This window comes from Danio rerio, chromosome 5 (genome assembly GCF_052040795.2).
Source record: "Danio rerio strain M-AB ecotype USA chromosome 5, GRCz13ab, whole genome shotgun sequence".
Taxonomy (NCBI): Eukaryota; Metazoa; Chordata; class Actinopteri; order Cypriniformes; family Danionidae; genus Danio; species Danio rerio.
In genome coordinates, this window is record NC_141025.1 from 29,276,139 (window position 1) to 29,297,817 (window position 21,679).

The following is a 21,679-nucleotide window of genomic DNA, read 5'->3' on the forward strand; positions in this document are numbered from 1 at the left end:
TCATTAATTTGTTTAATTTAATAGTAACCTCACCTAAAGAGACTGGTGGGCACAACATTTAATTCTATTCTTAGTTTAAGTTTGGAGAGCGCCTATCAGAGATCCTTCTCAATATTCAGTTGTGGCCTGTTTTTTTTTATGTATTTGATTTCCATAAAGATGTCAAACTTTAATCTGGTGCTATAAAATCAATCTGCTCCATTTGACAGTATAGCTGTGCTGTTAATCTAACGTAAACACACAATCCTATGAAAAAATAACTGAAAGGCTGACGGTTTTTTATTTGCATGTTTTGTTTTTTATGTAACTATTAACAGCTTCTCTTCTGTGCGTTATGGATAAAATATGGTATTCTAATAGTATAATAAAATTTATTTGACTTTCGGAAATCACCAAGGGACCCCCTGTCACTGTCCCATGACCCCCCAGGGGGTCCCGACCCCCACTTTGGGAATCAGTGCCATACAGTATGTCAGTTTTTTAGTGTTTACAAAGTAAATATTTATTCAAAATGAGTAAAAGAGAGCAGCTTATAACTTTTTTAAATATTTGTGGTCGCAAGAGCTTTTTTTTTTTAATGATTGCCAAGAAAATAGTTTGCACTGCTGGATTATTGTTGTTTACTGTTGCTATTGACTGATCTCATATGACTGCCTCGTTTTCCAGCCCACACACCCGTAACCACATCATCCCGGAGGAGAAAAGTTTTCTTTGGCAGAGGAACTTACATTTTTGATTTTGATTTTAGGAGAATTATGTGTTAAAAAAAAAAAAATGACTTGCATTGAAAAAATCAATTATTATAAATACTGCAATCATTTATAGAAAAAGATTTTTTTTCTCTAATGGTCTCTTTTTGCTAATGTTGCTACTTTACATTTCACAGCGACCACAGCTGCATTTTTTACCATAAATTTCTCTCCCTCTTTTTTTTTTTTTTTTTTCAGTCTATTGTGTTTTGTATGAAGAATTCTGACAGCTGACTTCTGCATTACACGCCATTCTCTGTCTCAATACATTAGCTGAAACACGGCGAGAGCCAGTAATGGTGTGAACTACCACGCTGATGGGAGCAGGTGCATTATGTCCTGTTCCACAGCTGGAAATATAAACACCGTATTGACTGCAACAAGTACCTTTTATGCATTGAAATGCTCAGCTATGATGGATACTAAAAGCCACAAACCGTACTATTAGCATCTTCCCCTGCCATTTTAGTAAATACACCTAGGAATGAATAATTAGTTTGTCACTGCAACAAGCAGAATATATATTGAGAAGGTAAGTGTCGTATTATAAAACGTAATCCATTAGCAAATATGAAGGTGAGAACAAACTGTTGTCTTGAGGGAGCCATTTCGGAACAGAGTGGGTTCCTGTACCTAAATCAATGGTCTCGAAGACAGCTGGAGTCCTACTGAGTATGTGCAGGGAGCCAGTGGATGGTAATATAACAGATATGACATATTGATGGAGGGCCTGTTTCTCTGTGTGCATTTCACCCTTCCTTCAGTAATGGAATTAAAAGACTATTGCTAGATCCCAGCCAGCTGGATGCAGCGCTCAGAAAACAACTTTGACATTCACGAAGATATACGCATGCACATTTATGCATACGCAAATATGCATGAAAACCTTCAGGTCTTTTTGCTTGGGGCAAGAGTGTAGTCACAGGTTTCTGTTATTGCTGATCAAATTGGATGTTTTCACATTTCTATTTTGTCAGCTCTTGGTAAGAAATGACCTGTCGAAGAAATGCAACAGGGAACAATACAGATTTTTTTTTTGCAGTGCCATTTTAAAAAATGGGGGGAAACATATTTCTTTGTGGTTGCTCTGTCATTTGATATTACACTGAAAAATGATCAAAACTTGTCAGTGTGATTCAATCATTTCTAGGATTTTTTAAATTGCATTAAGATTACATTAAGAAAGACTCATAAATATTAGTATCTCTGATTGGTTCTTTAATAAATTTCCCCTTATGTATTTTTTCTTTAACTTCACAACTTGGGGTTTAAACAGTTTTTAAACCTTTTAAAATTGTATCTATTTAGTTATTTATTTTCCCTTCTAGCAAGGCTGCATTTATTTTAGAAAGACTACAGTAAAAACAGCCGTATTGTAATAAATAATTGCAATTAAAATGACCCTTACTTCTATTTTTTGATCGATTTTAAAATGCAGTTATTTCTGTTATTGAATCATCCAAATAGCTCCATTGCGGCTTTTAGCCTAGGAGAGCACACATTACAAATATTGATGGATTTACATATTTTGATGAGTAATTACTTTACAAACAATGATGATCATAAAAATAAATTAGAAATATGTAATACATTTAGGGGCAGCACAGTGGCGCAGTGGGTAGCACAATCGCCTCACAGCAAGAAGATCGATGGTTCAAACCCTGGCTGGGTTAGCTACCATTCCTGTGTGGAGTTTGCATTTTCTCTCTGTGTCCGTGTAGGTTTCCTCTGAGTGCTCCGGTTTCCCCCACAAGTCCAAAAAACATGCAGTACAGGTCAACTGGGTAAGCTAAATTGTCCGTAGTGTATGTGTGTGAATGAGTGTGTATGGATGTTTGCCAGTGATGGGTTGCAGCAGGAAGGGCATCCACTGTAACATATGCTGAATAAGTTGGCGGTACATTCCGCTGTGGCGACCCCTGATTAATAGAGGGACTAAGCCGAAAAGAAAATGAAATAATGTATTTAGGCCCAATCCCATTTCTACCCTAGCCCTTCCTTTTGCCCTTGAAATGAAGATTTTCCAGGACCACACTAGAAACCAAAGGGTGCGAAAATTTCACAGAATACACCAGCTACAACAGCAACATGGCTGCATATGCAAGTCAGGAGATGCACAAATTAGTATTGTTTGGCATTATTAAAAATGTTTACAACAAACATATAAATTTAATTATTACATTGATACATCCTTTTTAAATAAAAGCATAAAATTCTTCAATCAACCGATCAATCAATCAATCAATCAATCAACCGATCAATCAATCAATCAATCAATCAATCAGTCAGTCAATCAATTAATCAATCAAATCCACTAAACTCAAACTTCTTTAGTGTATGTATACGCTAAGCAGAACAGAATCATTGGAGAATCACAACTGTCTAATTACTCAATGCTGTTGCATCCTCAGATAATAAAATCTCTGAAATTACAATTAGATACAACCAGCATACAGCTCGGAAAGGCTGACCAGAGGCCCAGAGCACCTGGCGAGTTAAATCACAGAACCTGATTTCTGCCAATCAGATTTCTGGTTTGCTGGTTCTAGAAATATTGTCAGGAACCATGGCATGATATACATTTCTAAATATTTTAAAGCAAATGATTTCCACATCAAGAGTGGATCACAAGTGGATCCTCCAAATCCAAACGAAATCAAATCAATTTGTTTATTTCTCTCTCCTTATACAGTATATATGCTTTATATATGTGCAGTTTTGACATGTTTACTAAGTTTGCCATTCCTTTTTGTTTGTTTTTGTGCAGCATGTTCATTAAAGTATAATCCAAACATCCAACCACAAGCTGTCCTTTACTTTCTCAAAATAGAGTTTAATGTAGTGGAACAAAATCAACACCTTCCCTTCGCTGCCACAGAAGTGAGAGCTTATCTAAAACTTTTTATAACTAAATTTAGACATCTCTCAGGAAAGCACACCAAAACACTCTCTCTCTCTCTCTCTCTCTCTCTCTCTCTCTCTCTCACACACACACACACACACACACACACACACACACACACACACACACACACATATACAAATGTGAGAAAAGAACTGATGGCATTCTTCAAAAAAAATTTTTTCAGGTTCACGCATATTTTTGCACTTGAAAATGTGCTTATGGTTTCTTTCTCCGTGTGCATGTATTTACTTAAGTTCAGTTCAGATCACTGCATCACATTATTCTGCAGTACCATTTATCTTAAAAAACAAAATATAAATCTTAGACAAGCAATCAACATTAACAGCGGCTAAAAGTAAGGAAGCAGCCTTATAAGGAGCTGATAATCTTCTAGCGGACTGGAAAAGATGTAGCGATTTCCAGCAAATAATGATGGAGGGTAACAAAACAATCAATCATTGTTTCTGCTGCTTTACAGCCACTAACAATCAAATTCACTGTTTACTCAAGTGGTTCTTTAAGCCAGTTTAAAAAAAACTAATTGTTTTTCTTGAGTCCCAGCACCTTTCCAAACTCAAAAACATAAACAAAAAAACAGACCTATAGGTACACACAATTCACTACAGTTTCAGTTGAAATTATGATTACGAGGCAGATTTTTAAAGGGGTGGTCCAAAATGTATTTTTAAGGCTTGTTAGTGTTTATAAGATGCAAAGCAATGTGTGCTCATGCTTTACTTTAAACTTCCGTTATTTTTTCATATATCCTACTGATTATGTACAGCTCAGCTAACATGGCTGCTGCATGGTGGGCGCCATAGCGACCAGCGTCTTCCAGTAGAATGCTAAAAACTTCCGTTTACAGCGTTTACAACTGTTAATTTGCGCTCCGAAAATGGGTTTTAATAGCGTTTTTAATATATTACAGAGTGTTTTTGTGTCACACAACTTAGAAATGTGTCTGTTAACACCATTTTAATCTGTCAGATGTGGTTCAGCCCGTCAGTAATACGAGAAAAACATTTTCCTAGTTCACGTGTCTGCCGTCAGAAATACAGTGTGTGTGTGTGTGTGTGTGTGTGTATTGAAGAGCCGCTGAGCTAACAGCTGAAAGGCCGGGAACACACACACACACAAACGCAAAACTTCGCTGCATTATAGAGCAAACCGTATTATTAGCATGAAACTTATGTAAGTCATGCAATTTACAAAAATGACCAATAAAAGTCTGTTACTGATCCTCTGCAGGCTGATTTGTTGTTCATTCTAATCGCGAGCCATTTATGTTTCATTTCATGTGTTGTTTTTTCCACGGTTTGTGTTTTTCTGTCATATCGAAATGACACGCCTATATTTTCACGGTGTAACAGTTATTAAATCAGTGAGTCAGTGAGACAGTACAGGCTGCGTATGTGTCTGTCAAACATATTGGTGAACTACATTTGTTTGGGCTGGTTATATATTTGAAAGAAAGAGAAACTGTTGACTTTAGCGATGACAAGGCTTCATTTAAACGGCAGAAGATGCCGTCTGACAACGAGGGAAAAACGCCTCACAGCAGCTGTTTTCCATCCTATTAGATGGATTTTTTTAAATGATCAGTCCAGGAGATGGTGCTGATGGACAACAGAATTAGTTCAAAGATGATAAAAGCTGGTAAAATAAATTAAAACTATCGTTTCAAAGCTGTCCAAATGTGACTGTTACATGCATCAGCTGCTGACCGGAAGTTCTTAGCATTCTCCTTGCGCATACACGCAAAGCATCATGGGTAATTTTGTGTTCCAAGAAAAAGGTCTATAGATTGGCTCAACGTCACCAGTAAAGCATCACGCCCCTACAAGCATGCACTTTGCCTCTGCTATGTAAACACTGTTAGTCAGAGTTTGTTAGCTATATCAGTTTGAGCCTGAATCAGACAGAAAATGAGGACACATAGGACACAGCTGAACCAACTAACAAATAAAAATACTTAAAGGTTGTAGTTCACAATCCACAGCTTTGTCTATTATGTTTTGAGCTGTAGCAACCCCTGCTTAATAAGGGGAAAATGAAGTCGAAAATGAATGAATGAATGATGTATGCAAAACGGAAATGTAATAAAATGGCAATGTATTTCTGTATATTTAGAGCAAGTTTGGTGCAAATTTAAAGATCTATGTACAGTTTTAAAATGTAAATTTCATTCTGTGTATTTCACTATTTCTACATATTAAAACTTTGTTTTGTGATTTTTGGATTTTCATTATTTTGCACCAAACTTATTTTTATATACATTATATTTCTATATTTTAAAAAAATGCATAAATACATTGCCATATATATTGCATTGTCATTTTCCCTATTAAATTTCAAAATGAATTTTGAAGCTTTCATTTTACTCCACATTCCCGCAGTATTTAGTGTCTTATTTCAAGTAAAACATTTTGTCAAATGCTGCCATTCAAGACTTCTGTAGGTTTTTGTCTGAAACATGTATTCTCTTTTCTGCTGTATTTAGAGCAATTTTGTTCAATTATCTCTTCAAACGAGTGATTATCTTGTCAAGTTTAATGCTGCTATCAAAAATTCATTCAAAGTCCTTCACAGTTTTTGTAAGCCTACTTTGTTTTCTAACTATTAAACTATTGTGAGCGACATGTAGCTTGGAGTTTGTGGACACTGTTTTCTAACTATTAAACTATTGTAGTATCTTCTTCAGCACAGTGTGATGTGATGACAATTGAGGTCAGCGAGAGTTTGTCATGTGGAGTTTACGTACCAGTGATGAGGCCAGGCTTGGTGGGAAACACACAGATGAGGAGCGAGAACAGGCAGGCAGAGCAGGTGGTCTGGGGTCACAGGTAGACTGGATCCAGCAGACCTTCCATAGCTAATGAGGACCTCTGGGCCAAGAAAGAAAAAGGAAAAATATGTATTAGTAATGAGTAAGCAAAGCTGTTAGTTAATTGAACCTCCTTTGAAACCAAACTCACTTGGGAAAAGCCGTCAAAGGCTTATTATTCAAAGAAAGTGTTGCTCAAATAAGAAGATATTTCTCTTTTTGCATATTTGCCTCTAGGGTTCGAGTCCTTTTTATGAATTTGTCTCCTTCCTTAACGCCATTTACACTGAGGTTACACTAACCACCCTTCTTTGAATGATCCACGCAGAAGTTAATCAGCCGCCTCTCTTGGGGGCTTTCAGTCAATGTCGTCATGTCCAGATTGTCATGGGTATCGTGCATTTACACGGGCTAACTAAGAGTGTTATGTGGTGGAGTAAAAAAAAGCATTCCACACACACTGGGATTTATGCATAATCGCTCCTGCAAAAATGGGGAAAAAAATACAAAGAGCTAGTTTCTGAAGGTAAAAAAGCCAGCAAGAGAATAGCAGGAACAATTGTGGGAACAGAAAGACAGCATCATGGCTGGATGCCTACATGTCTGATAGCAGCAGGTGTTCCTCTATGTGCGGCACAAACTCAAATGGTACTGTAACTCTACAAAAGTCCCCATTGATCGCTCTTTCTGTTTCTCTTCTTTACTTCCTTTGCTCTTTTTTGTGACCACCGAATTAAACTGCTACTTTTATGTTTTCCATTCTCTCCCTTGCTTCTCGAAACTGTTTAAGTTACCATGAAAACATCTGCAGCTAAAAATGTCTTCATTACTATATAATACCAAATCGCTTGTTTGGTATAAACAAAACATTTCATTTACAAGTTTAAGATTGAAGATACAAGAGCTTGAATATGTATGGTCAAGGCTATAAGCAGTGTTGGTAGTGTCAAAGTTGTCAGAAGGTCCAGACTGTGTGGCTAATACTGGCTATAAGGATCCAGAGGCTGTCTCACTGACACATTCATTCATTCCATTTTCTTTGGCTTAGACTATTATTTAACAGGGATCACCACCGCCAGTCACACTGTATGTTTTATATGGCGGATGCCCTTCCAGCCGCAACCCAGTACTGTGAAACACCCATCCACTCTCACATTCACATACTCATACACTACAGCCAATTTTGTTTACCCATTTCATCCATACCACATGTCTTTAGACCGTGCTGCCCTTCACTGACATATAATGCAACTATTCACAGTCTGTTTTTTTGACCATCTTGTTTAGGGGCATGGAATATCCTATTATTACAACTTTCTGTAATAATAGTCCACAATGTTAATCTTATATAAAGATTCCATGCCATCAATAAAATACTATGTTTACTTTAGTCATAACCGTCTAAACTGTCACATTTGTAAACAATGGCTTTTGAAGAACATGACAGACATTTTTTTATACTGTAATATACACTCACCGGCCACTTTATTAGGTACACCTTACTAGAACCGAATTGGATCCCCTTTTGCCTTCAAAACTACCTTAATCCTTAAGGGAATAGATTCAACAAGGTACTGCAAATATTCCTCAGAGATTTTGGTCTGAAGTTGCTGCAGATTTGTTGGCTACACATCCATGATGCAAATCTCCCTTTCCACCTAATCCCAAAGTTGCTCTATAGCTCCAACGGTGGGATTGAGTTCTGGCGACTGTGGAGGTTTGTGTACTGTGAACTCATTGTCATGTTCAAGAAACCAGTCTAAAATGATTTGTGCTTTATGACATGGTGTGTCATCCAGCTGGAAGTAGCCATCAGAAGATGGGTTCACTGTGGTCATAAAGGGATGGACATGGTCAGCAACAGTACTCAGGTAGGCTGTGGCTTTGACATGATGCTCAATTGGTACTAATGGGCCCAAAGTGTGCCAAGAAAATATCCCCCACACCCTTACACCACCACCAGCCTAAACCTTTAATAAAAGCCAAACTGGATCCATGCTTTTATGTTGTTGACGCCAAATTCTGATCCTACCATCTAATTGTCGCAGCAGAAATTGAGACTCATCAAACCAGGTGAGGTTTTTCCAATCTTCTATTGTCCAATTTTTGTGAGCTTGCGTGAATTGTAGCCTCAGTTTTCTGTTCTTGCCTAACAAGAGTGGCACCTTGTGTGGTCTTTTGCTGCTGTAGCCCATCCGCCTCAAGCTTTGACATGTGGGTCAGAGATGCTCTTCTGTATACCCTGGTTGTATTGAGTGTACTGGCCATTCTCCTCTGACTTCTGGCATTAACAAGGCATTTGCACACTGGATATTTTGTCTTTTTCGGACCATTTTCTGTAAACCCTAAAGATGGTTGTGTGTGAAAATCCTAGCAGATCAGCAGTTTCTGAAGTACTCAGACCAGCCCGTCTAGCACCAATAACCATGCCACGTTCAAAGTCACATAAATTACCATTCTGGTGCTCAGTTTGAACTTAAGCACATCATCTTGACAATGTCTACATGCCTAAATGCATTGAGTTGCTGCCATGTGATTGGCTGATTAGAAATTTGTGTTAACATTCAGTTGGACAGGTGCACCTAATAAAGTGGCCAGTGAGTGTATATGCCATAATAACCAGCTGTTTGTGGCTTGTGATTCTTATACATTTCTATTAATTTTGAATAATAATATGGGACCTTGACATCTAAAAAAGGTGACTAAGATTTCACTCACTTACTATCCTTCAGCTTAGTCCCTGATTTATCAGGTGTAATCACAGAGAAATGAACTGCCAATTACTCAGGATTATGTTTACAAAGCGGATGCCCTTCTAGCTGCAATCCAGTATGCCCATGCATTCTCTCAATTACACACACTCACATTATCGACAATTTTTGTATACCTAATTCGCCTTTAGCTCATGTCTTTGGACTGTGGGGGAAACGGGAGCACCCGGAGGAAACCCACGGAAACAAAGTACGAACATGCAAACTCCAAACAGAAATGCAACCTGGTCCAACCGGGATTTCAGCAACCAGCAACCTTCTTGCAGTAAGACAACAGTGCAAACCACTGAGACACCCTATAAGAATTAATACATAAAAATAAACCCATAAAATATCTAATTCTGGGAGACCTGTTTTTTATACAAGACCAACCCAGGCAACATGTTATTTCAAAACAGAAAAGGTCAAAATTAGTTACTTTGGTAAATTTGTCACGATCAAAAGACTGAGAAGCCCTAATATGATTTGAAAACATAAACAAAAGATCACTAAATATAATACTTATTAAAAAATACAGTTGAATTAAAAATATATATTTATTGTTAACAAACATGACTCTCCAGCAAGACGAGACTTTCTTTCCTGGTGGAATGATGTGGTCTCAAAATTAAAGGTTAACGATGCAATTCATTCATTAAATATTCATTTAATAACAAACAGGGTTTTTTTATGAAATACATAATACATGAAAGATGACATTATATTCATTGTTTATTTTGCTGAGGGTAATGTGCATCGATGCACAAATGTGTGAAACAGACATGTGATTATTGTGCTGAAAGGTTTATTGCTTTCTGAGGGGAACGGAGATAACAAGGTATCAAAAGTATTGAAGATTAAGTTCTTCATCTGTGCACGATAACATGGTATTGTATCTGCATGAAAGAATACCTGTGTGAACGACAGCACAAAATTAATTAAAACCCAGAATGACATCAGAAGGTGATATTTCAAGCCCACGTTCAAAAGCATCCAGTTACACAGCACTATCATCACAGCTTGCTACTCGACGCAGGTAATTATTTACAAATCCACCAAGACAATTACCAGTTGCCTTTATTTTGATAAAATATTCAAGATAACGGACCCATAAATCTTGTTAAAAAACATTGTTTAAACAAACAGTTTAACAAACCTCCTATTTTAACTGTGATGACTTCCATGAGGCTGGAAAACAAGGCGGGAAAGAGAAACATAAAATTAAACAAAGACTCATAGCAACCCACTGTTATCTCTAAAAACAAGTCTTAAACGTTCCTGTTGATGTTTAAAGCTCTTGTCGTTTCGAGTTTGATTGACGCCTGTGATCGTCAACAGTAATGCTTACATTTACTGTAAATGTGCGTAGAAGATCTAAATCCCAAGTGTGTTTATTTGGCGTTCGAATTTGCCTGCATTTAAACGATAGCACTAAAAGTCATGAGAAAGCCCAGATCCACCTTGACATGTCGCTGCATTAATCAATAGACTAAACAGGAGCGATTTGTTTAGATTTTACTTTGGCGAGCAGGTTTTGGTGGATGGTGAGATGCAATAAACACTTTCAAAGGCTTCTTCACATGAACGAGTGGATTGATCGCATCCAAACCTAAGCTAAAACAAGAAGCATGTGTGCTGAAGTGCAACAGAGAAGCTCTTACTGCGGTAATTCAAACAGACTCCATATCGGGATGTCAGAGGATGGATAATTGGAATGCTAAAGCTGGTTGCCTAGGTGATTTTCGGGAGCTTGCGTTTGGATTTTGTCAGAGTTTGGCAGATAAAAGGTAGCAGCATGGCTGTGATTTGCAAAAAGCTTAGTGGTGTCTCCACACAGCACCCCTATCGTTCATCAGTATTCATCTACTGGGCTCCCGAAAAGCGCTATTGAGCTATCGTTAAAGGTAGGATTAGAACAGGGTGACCCCTACACCTCTGATTAAGTGCGTCCCGCCAGTTGAGTCACTGCAATGCATTCCTATAGTCTCTAACACTTACATGCAATTAGTTGCTGGAATTACATAATTGCTCTCACCATGAGGGCATCAATTATTAAAATTACCCTAAAGTCTAAAGAACAAGAGACTGAGAAAAGAACTCCAGGTGGGAGGAAAATTGAAGTGATGAAGGCCTCAGTGACATAACAAAAGTGTTCATACCGATTTGTGTGTGTGTATCTTGTATTCCTTACGTCATAGGGACCAAATGTCCCCACAAGTATGGCAATACTCGGCCCTCATAAAGAGAATGGCTCGTAAATCACATACACTGAAGTATTTTGAGAATGTAAAAATACTGATTGTTTCCAGAAAATGTTGAGTTTAAGGGTAGAGTTTGGGTATAGTATATGAGGACACAAGACAAAATCTAAACACACATCTCATTTACTCATTTTCCTTCATCTTAGTCCCTGATTTATTAGGGTCACCACAATGAAATAACTTTGAAATGTAATACTCTGGCATATGTTTTACACAGCGGATGCCCTCAGCACCGTGCTGGGAAACACCCATACACATTCTCATTTTCACATGTACTCCTACACTACAGCCAATTTAGTTTATCCAATTTACTCTTTCCACATGTTTTTGGACACAGGAACACCGGGAGAACATGCAAACTTCACACAGAAATGCCAACTGGCCCAGTCAGGACTCAAACCAGCGACCTTCTTGCTGTGAGATGACAGTGCTAACCACTGAGACACCGTGTCGAGAGATACACAACACATTTAATAAAAGTTTAAAAGTAATAAATAAATAAAAACACAACAAGTAAAATGTTTTTACATGTTGGGTTTAAAGTTTGTTAAGACCATTTCATATCAGTTCTTATTGGAATTGGGTGTGTTCACCCATTTGGTCTTGACCAAATAAGAAATTAATTAATTTAGTGCTGGTCTGGTCAGTGTACAAATTGACATTTAAAAAAAAAAAAACAAATGTAACAGATCTTACTAAACAACCAAAAGTGCAATGTGCTAGGGTAAATGCTCTCCTTTTGTCTGTACATGTGATGGTATTGAAATTGTTGAGAAATTAAGAGTATATATAACCAGTTGAAGCTTGGATCAATTTCAAATCACTGATGCCTGCATGCTTACAGGACAGCCACTGGCACTGCATCCTTTTACCTCCACCTGCTCCTGAAGGTCTAATTCCCCATCAGGGTGGGAGCAACACTTTGTGGTGACATCACAGAGAGGCTATAAGTAACTTTCCAAAACCTTCTCATTCAATGTTCCTCACTGGTGAAATGGTCTTCCCATTCCCACTCAGAATGCGTATACAGTGATATACTTCAAACGACAAGTTCAACAACTAAAAACCCATCTCTTCAGAGAACACCTGAAACCCGATGAATAATACCAAAACAACCTATAGAACCCATTTTTAACCCCCTCACCCCACCCCCCCACACACACACAAAAAACTCCTACTCTAGCACTACAATTACTGAGCACAAACAGGTTACTTTGAATAACTAGAACTTCTTGTGTGTATTGCCTCTTCTTGTTGAATCGCTCAATTGTAAGTCAATTTGGACAAGCGTTTGCTGAATGACTAAATCTAAAACATTGAAAGCTTGTCTTGCAAGTCTTGCGTTTTTGTTGATTTAGATCATGGGTGGTCAATCCTGTTCCTGGAGATCTACCTTCCTGTACAGTTTAGCTCCTACCCTGATCAAACCCACCTGAACCAATTAATTAGGACCTGAAATCCACTTGATAATTACAGACAGGTGTGTTTGATAAGGGTTGCAACTGAATTCTGCAGGAAGGTAGAACTCCAGGAACAGGACTGGCCACCCCTGATTTAGATGTTTATGATCTATGATGTCTTAAATGTTTTTTTTCTTGGCACCTATAATAATTGAACCACTTTCAAATTTTCATTTTCATTGCAAATCATATTTATTTGTTTTGGGTGAATTTTGAATTTCCACAACCAGCACAGAGCCTCAGGGATCGAGAGAGGCTGAATTGCCTATAGCCCCAAATCTGATGCCTATTTTAATCAAACTGCACCAGAGAGTGTTTGGAAGCGGATTGAGGTTTAACTTTGCATTTAGCTTTCATTTGTTTAGTGCACACCAAGGTTCAGATGGTAAAGATTACACTTGAATGAACTGCACTAACAGGGCAACTGAGTTCATTTTAATTAAACCAACCCCCAAAAGTGTTAAACACACCCTAAAATAACCAGATAAATATACAGTCTAAGTTTAAGGATCCCCAGTACACCTACACTTTAAATGTATCTCTGCTCTCTAGTCCAGTGTGCTACCTTGATTATTATTTATGACAGCAACTTTATGTAAAATCCGGCAAGATGGTTGAAAGGTGAAGGAAATAAATGCATACTTAAAGACAAAGAGGAAAATGAGAAGGTGTAGGAGAGGCGCGGATGACAGATGGAGTGATTGCATTCATGTTGTGGAGGCCTAAACGTCTCAAATTTGGCTGCTAATATCTCACATTAATAACCGGACCCTATAATGAAAGTATAACCAGATAAGTAGCAAAGGGGAAAGTGAGAAGAGGAGATTAAGAGAAAAAGCGTCTCTGAACAAAAGGGGAAAATCTTGTAGACCAACTCAGCCTTTTATTATGCATAATAGATAGAAACATTGAAAGAAATTGAAAAAGGAAGAAAAAGTGCCTGTGTGCTTATGTATATTTGAATATGCCATTCAATTTCAAAAAGCACAACCCTCCCCTCAACCTAGCCCTCATAGGTCAAGAGGGGAGACATTGTGCAAAGACATCCTCCTGCAAACTGGATTTCTATTACCTAAAACTGAATGCAATTTTCTCTGAATAAAGTAGAAATGAGAGCAAGATGACAGCTGAATGAACCAGAATTACTTCCCACCCAAAGCCTACAAAGGGCGGACTGAAATAACTGATGGTTATGATGAAGTATTTCCATCATTTTTCAAAGGATTTTTTTTATGGTAATACACAATTGTTCAAAAATGCTTTTGAAAAAAATAAAAATCAGTCAAAAACTGTCTTTCAAATGAAAAAAAAATCATAAAAGATATTAAATAAAATGTTTTCCAGCACTGTTCTTAAGATAGATATCTCTATTTCAAGGTTGTTTAAATCTACAAACGGCTGATTGTTCTTGAATTGAATTTCAGGTCATTTGGTTCAAAAGCAGGAGAGATTTGATCTTTAATCTTACGTGGATTAAGGATGTAGTTTACACATTTGTTGTTTGGTTTTGATCTCTACATTTAGGCAAAAAAAAACCCTGCTCTTAATAAATTCTGAAAGAAATCATTTGTATGAGAGAAATCGTGCCTTTACAGACGCAACCCAGTACTGGGAAAACCACACACTCATGGCAAATTCAGTTTGTTCAATTTACCTGTACCACATGTCTTTGGACTGAGGGGGAAATTGGAGCACCAGGAGAACACATGCAAACACGGGGAGAACATGCAAACTCCACAGAGAAATGCCAACTGACCCAGCCGGGACCAGCGACCTTCTTGCTGTGAGGCAAAAGTGCTAACTACTGAGCCACCGCGCCACCTTTGAAAGAATTTTCATTTTTGACTGAAATAATGTAGAGATCTCTGCGCCAGGACATAATTTTTAATACCGCCCGCTCCCGCCAGGTTTTAGTCCGAACCTGACCGCTCCCACTTATATTCAGTATTTGTTGTCCTGCTGCCCAACCCACCCCGTTTTCTACCTGCCGCAACTGTTTCCTCACCATGACTATAGGATACAGAGTAAGTACAGAGTCCAGCTATACATGATACAGAGTCCAGACAGCCTATAACAAGCTGTCTGTATAAACACATAAACAGGTGTCGGGAGCGATATTGTTCGATCACCCGCTCCTGTTCAAATTACCAAACGCTACCGCGCTTTATTCGGAAATTTATTCTCGCTCCGCTAGAAATCTGGTCGGGTCCTGTGGCTCCCATGGTACAGCCGCGGGAATGCAGACCTTTAAACTACTGCTTTGATGTATAAGTTTAAAATTTTTCAAATGTATATTACAAAGTGAGAGACACAACATGTCTGTTATTGCTTATTGCAAAGTCTTATCATGTCTCTTTTAATGCCATCTGCAGAACCATTGAAACAGAGCTCAGCTTCAGCTCAGCCCGCTCCAATAATATCAGGTTGCAGGAGATTAAATTGTCAGATAAAAATTGCATCTTGCTGGTTGGTGGGGACACAAGGAGCATGATGACATTTCTGACTCCCCTTTAATTAACTCTGAACTCACCAGATGAACCTGCTGAAATCAAGATGTAACCCTTTACCTGAGAGCAAAAGCGCTGATGAGAAACCTCCAGAGTTTATGCAATGAATAGCCTATTGTATTCTTAATTGTAAAAAAGACTGAGCCAAAGTCATGCAGATTAAAATTTACATCCTTACATCCAAATATTTCCCTAGAGCCTGGTATACTTTGCTGTTACACATATGTAAAAGTCCAATATTTCCTCTACAGAATAGTAAAGTGCCTTGTGAATGTGCAAATGTAAATGCATTACATAAATAAATAAAAACCTCAAAATGACCCCCAACTCATTAATCTTTGCTTTTAAGGCATGGAATTACAAGGATAAACAAAATTTAAAAAACAAATGCAATAAACAATTAAACCTCCTAAAACGAATAGATTACATCACAATAAAGGAAATCATTCATTCATTCATTTTCTTGTCGGCTTGGTCCTTTTATTAATCTGGGATCGCCACAGCGGAATGAACCGCCAACTTATCCAGCAATTTGTTTTACGCAGTGGATGCCCTTCCAGCCGCAACCCATCTCTGGGAAACATCCACACATACACACACTCATACACTACGGACAATTTAGCCTACCCAATTCACCTGTACCACATGTCTTTGGACTGTGGGGGAAACCGGAGTACCCGGAGGAAACCCATGCGAAGGAAGGGAGAACATGCAAACTCCACACAGAAACGCCAACTGAGCCGAGGATCGAACCAGCGACCCAGTGACCTTCTTGCTGTGAGGTGAACGTGCTTCCCACTGCGCCACTGCGTCGCCTAAAGGAAATCAAATCTCATCAAATTTTTCCTCAAAGTATGGATTGGATTTATATTAAAGTTACCATAGATATTCAGTGAGGTGCAGTAAGTGATTAGTTTCTTTTGATTCTCGTGATGCACCGATCAAATTTTATTATGGCAGATTCCATTTACATTTGATTTATTTACATGCAAATTGGACAACTGTATTTTATATTTTTTACAAGAAGCCATGAAAACTGTTTTCAGTGAACAACATAGTTATTTGCTTTATCACAGGCTGAATCTGCAGTGATTTAATATTAGAGTCAACAACTTTACTTTAATCATGCTCCACATGTGCATTTTTTAAAATCGTCCGCTTCCGTTTTTGCAGGTCAACCGTTGCGTCCCTTATTTTCTCTCTTTTTTTTTTATTTAGCCGAGTGTCACTGACTGAATGCACTTATCTATATTGACCAACATTCCATTATTTTACTACCCATTTATGATCATTAACAACAAAAAATAGCTAGCTGTTAAGGGTAAACATGGTAAGACATTCATTCATTAATTTTTATTCGTCTAGTCTGTTTATTCATCAAGGGTCGCCACAGCGGAATGAACCGCCAACTTATCTTACATATATTTTACACAGCAGACGCAAGTAACCTAAAAAGTGACCTAAAATTGTCCATTTTTGATCCTTCATAGGTCACATCACAGAAGCCACCCAAGGACGGCACCTCTTTATCAGCTTCCAGTACTGTACATCCAACAGCCATGTAACATTACATGATTTAGCCGAAGGGCAATGGAGCATGGCTTTAAAGGAAATGAATGGAATTCAAAGTGTTTTCATAATCCTTGGGCCCCTGGTGGTTGGGGCCCTATGCTACATGCATACTATGCATATCAGGAGAACCAGCTAACAACGTCCACGCAGATTGCATGCAAATAATTTTGAATTGTTTTTGAAGTACTTAGTCTGAAAAATGATTTCCTTTTGCAGTTAGCAATAACACAAAACAACATCACACTACTGAAGATGACAAAAAAAAACAAAAAAAAAAACGGGTCAGTTCTTCATACCTCTCTTGAATAACCTTAGCTGATTTACCAGATCTCTAATCTTTAAATTGTAAGAACTGGTTCCTGGCTAATTTAATTCTTCAAACAATTTTGATAATCAGATTAAAATATCTGAATGAATTGATCTGAGATTACTGCGTAAAATTCTGATTGTTGTAAAGGATAGATCTAATGTTCCTCAAAATCATGGCTATTTGTTAATTTGAGAACCGAATCCTGTGGCTTAAGGAATAACTAGCTATTTAAATTCATTTTGATATTGAAGAAGTACACTGTATTTAATCATCTGCATGTTAGCTGTCAACAATGCGTGTACTTGACTTCCGTAAATTATCGTTCCTTCACACAAAAACAAAATCTTTCAATCTGGCAATCAATATTATCATACACTATCAAAAACTGTACAAACACTGAGGCATGTATTTGTATCTAAAAACTCTATATTGCTACCTTGAAAGTATATTAATGCCTAAAATATACACAGGTCCATAGCCAGTCTATTGAAAGGGGTGGTTCTTTTTTTCTCAAAAAGTAGACCTTTTTGCAGTTATTCGCCATACTTTCTATTAAATTACCAATTTCAAATACTGCATTTTAGTGACATTTGGAGCACTAATCTTTTCTAGATTAGCTTGTATGTGATCTTAACCACACAAAAGATGCAACAAAAAATATTTCCTACAATTTTGTCAAAGTGCTTATCATACTAATTTACCACAAAGTGTTTACTTACAAATGTGCATTTAAGGCTGTAAGTAAAAAATACAGTTTTATAAATAATGATGTAATGAGATTAGAAATTTAAGAAATTTTAAATAAAGAAATATGAAAATTAATTGTATTTAAAATACAAATAAATTATCATACATCTTTAAAAAACTATGAATCTGTTAAAACTTTACCTTTGTTCAAATCTGTTTTAAATCAAAAACTGTAGCCTACAGGCAAATAACAAACTGACCAGCTCATTTCCTCAGTCAGAATTTGTCCATTTAAATAATTTTAAATTTAATTTATAATAAAACCTTCTTCTATTAGTTATTATCACAATTCATGATGGAATCGTGTCAGAAATAGGACAAATGAGCTTATATAGGGCCTAAATTCAAGACTTTGTCAGTGGGGAGTGGGTTTTTTGAACCACCCGAACCCACTGGCTATAGGCCTGGTACATATTCATCACAAAATGTTTTAACAAATTTCTCTTTGAATCCTTTGAAAAGGCACCACCACTGTGAGTTTTTGTACCTTTATTTCTTTGTAGAACACACTATTCAATCATATTCAATTTCTTTTAAACATTTTTACAAACAAACAAACAACCAAACATCTGTATACTATTAGTATTACCTTTGCTTACAATGACACAATTTAATCCTGTTCGTATGAAATAAACTGCTCCCGAGCAGGTTTGAGATTACAGACCTGTTGCTATGACAACAATTCCTAAATGAGTTTAGAAGAACACACTATCCGGCATCATGTCAAATCGTCAGTAATCAAATCCAGCCAACTGAGTAATCCAGGTACAAGGAATCGGCCCTAGATGCCCATATGATCAATGCTTGTGTGTGTGGGGGGGGGGGGGGGGGGGGATTATATGATGTATCCACAACATGTATTTTTTTTTTAATTAGATAATAAGACAAGGGGCAGACAAACAAATGAGGATTAATCTTCCTGATGTGTACATGTTAAGCTCCTTTTTGCAAACAACATGATTTTATAAGACTTATATGTACACTAACGCATCTAAAAAAAAAAAAAAACTAAAAAAAAAAAAAACAAGAATTCCTTAAAACTATTTCAATCTGTCCACTGCACTTTTTCATTTAGGAATATGTATATGATTCATCATTCTCATAAATGACTCAAAATAATGCAGTCCAAACAATTTAGTCCAGCCAACTATGCATCCTATTCAGACCAATTGTTTTTTAGAGATTTAAAAAAAAAAAAGTGCATATGGTGAGACAGCAGGAAATTGCTGTTTAGGAAATGACTAATGCCAGAATAAACAGCCGTATTGTGCTATAATTAATATAAGGTTTGCAGCTAAGCTTATGTTTTCATCTTTCTGGCTGCAAACTGGACAGTGTGTCAGTGTTTATAAATCATTTGCACTGCGGACAAGGTTAAGCAAGCCATGTTAAAATATTATGACAGGTTTAACACTGAATATAAGTTATTTAATTTGATTTAGACTTCAAATAGCAAAAGACAGCAAATACCAGACTCAAGGCCATCTCGCTTTAATTCCTGGGCTAACTGACGGCTGAGTCACAACAGGACGATGCCCATCGTACACAATTCTGAAATATCTCCCCTTCTGTTCTCACCTTTAACCACAGGCTTACTCCACTAGAATAGTATGCCGTGTATATATATAAATAAATAAAAAATCCTGCCTGCTGCTTCGTGGTAGTTCAAGGCCTTCATCTTCTCCTCCTACCTGCTGTGACTGCCTTTAAGTTGTTTCTGTCACTTTGAAGTGACAACATTTCAACACTGCATAAAAAAAAAAAATCCATGTTGGCCTTGATTTCCTCTGTAAATCTTTTGAGGTCTCATTATCAGCTCCTGCAGTAATACATTAGCTCTACGCATCCTTAGAGATTTACTTTGGCCACATATGCAGTATAATGAATGCTAATGTCAATCACAACTGCTGACCAGAGGTCAAGTCAGAAAGGAAAGACCTTGAGGCACATTTCCTCCAGCTATTCAAATAAAATCAATGAGTATCTTTATCTGCGGGACTGCACGAGTTGTGTCTCTGTGGCATGTTGTCACCAACAGCTTTTGCTTTGCTTTTATTTACATCTGTTTTTTAAGGTCAAAATTAGACTCATAAGCCACTGTAACTCACAGGTGCGAGAAAAAAAGAGTTTAAAAGGATAATTCACACTATATATCAAGGAAAAGGAACGACTAAGAAAGCAAAAAGGACAGTGAGTCAGAAGATACAAGACAGGGAAGAAAAGCTAAATCAGCATTAACTCTCAATGTGGAGGTGTTTATGTGCTTATATTGCGGTCAGTGGGCCCATTCAGCTGTATTATCAGCAAATTCATTCACGATCATCCCCGCCAGCTAGTCTCACTGACATTTAATGTGTGTATGTGTGTATTTGTGCGGCTATATGCCATGGTTAATGATATACATTGGCCATGTACACACGTTTTCCTTCTTCGGCCTGTTTGGTTTTCCACTTGCAGAGGAGGATATTCTCTGTTGATGGTTCGTAATCCTGAAGCTATCCATTTAAAATAACCAGACTGCTGGTATTTTCCTCTTATACAGCTGGGATTCCAAATTCAGAGCTCAAGGTGCAAAATAAGTAGGGACTTAGATGAACTTCTTTTATGCACTGTGGTGTTTAATATAAGAACTTTTATCCCATAACCAATAAGGAGATTAAATAAACTCCATTTCATGTTTATCATCATAACACAGCTGTCATTTTAAAATGAAACTCTTGTGGTCACTTCAGCAGTGTTAAACACTCCAACAAGCATCTTCATTCCTTGATGCTATAATGCAGCACAAAATTAAACGTCTTTTCCCAAGTATGAGAACATGATGCTTTCTAAATGATACAAGAATCAAACAAACATGTGCGTTTCTCTCTAAACATTGCTCCTACTCTGAACTTAAAAGGGAAAGTAATTAACTAGATTACCTGCAGGAAGAGCGAGACTGTCAGCAGGGATTAAGGTTAGATGCGTGTTCTCTTGTTTATTATTTATGCGTTGACATTCAAATCACTCTGTTTGGTTGCGACTACGACGTAAAATGGATAAACAGCTTCTGTTATTTTACTGCCATCTAGTGGACAACGAGTTGAGTAATCCATCTTTGTGTTTGTTTTTCGGTCAAGAGAAGTTTGTTACAAAGACTGGCAGCAACACATTGTATTTATTAACGACTTCATATAGAATCCTTTAACATTTTAAATAAAAAAGCGATATTAAAAAGTAGAAAACAAAGAGTCGATATATAATTATAGAAATTTATATAAATATATAGTTTTAATATGATAAGATATAATTCATTCATTTTCTTTTCGAATTAGACACTTTAATTTGGGGTCGCCACAGCGGAATGAACCACCAACTTATCTACCATATGTTTTACGGTGCGGATGCCCATCCAGCTGCAACCCATCAGTGGGAAATATCCATACACCCTTATTCACACATAAGTTACACTACGGACAATTTAACGTTTGTTTACCCAATTCACCTATACATGTTTTTGGACTACTGGGGGAAACCGGAGCACCCGGAGGAAACCCACGCGAACACGGGGAGAACATACAAACTCCACACAGAAATGCCAACTGACCCTGCAAA

At 37.3% G+C, this 21,679-nt stretch overlaps 1 long non-coding RNA gene across 4 annotated transcripts in view; it reads right to left on the reverse strand.

Annotated features, from left to right (window-relative positions):
• Positions 1 to 21,679, reverse strand: part of LOC141385822 (uncharacterized) — a 95,282-nt gene that overhangs the window by 61,616 nt on the left and 11,987 nt on the right. For 3 of the 4 annotated variants that reach the window (XR_015491257.1, XR_015491258.1, XR_015491256.1), the window contains exons 1-2: positions 21,007 to 21,184; positions 6,416 to 6,539 (exon numbers count right to left, since the gene is read on the reverse strand). This is a non-coding gene — a long non-coding RNA (uncharacterized LOC141385822). Of the gene's footprint in view, positions 1 to 6,415; positions 6,540 to 21,006; positions 21,185 to 21,679 lie in introns of those variants that run through there. The other variant, XR_015491259.1, reaches the window with a different exon arrangement.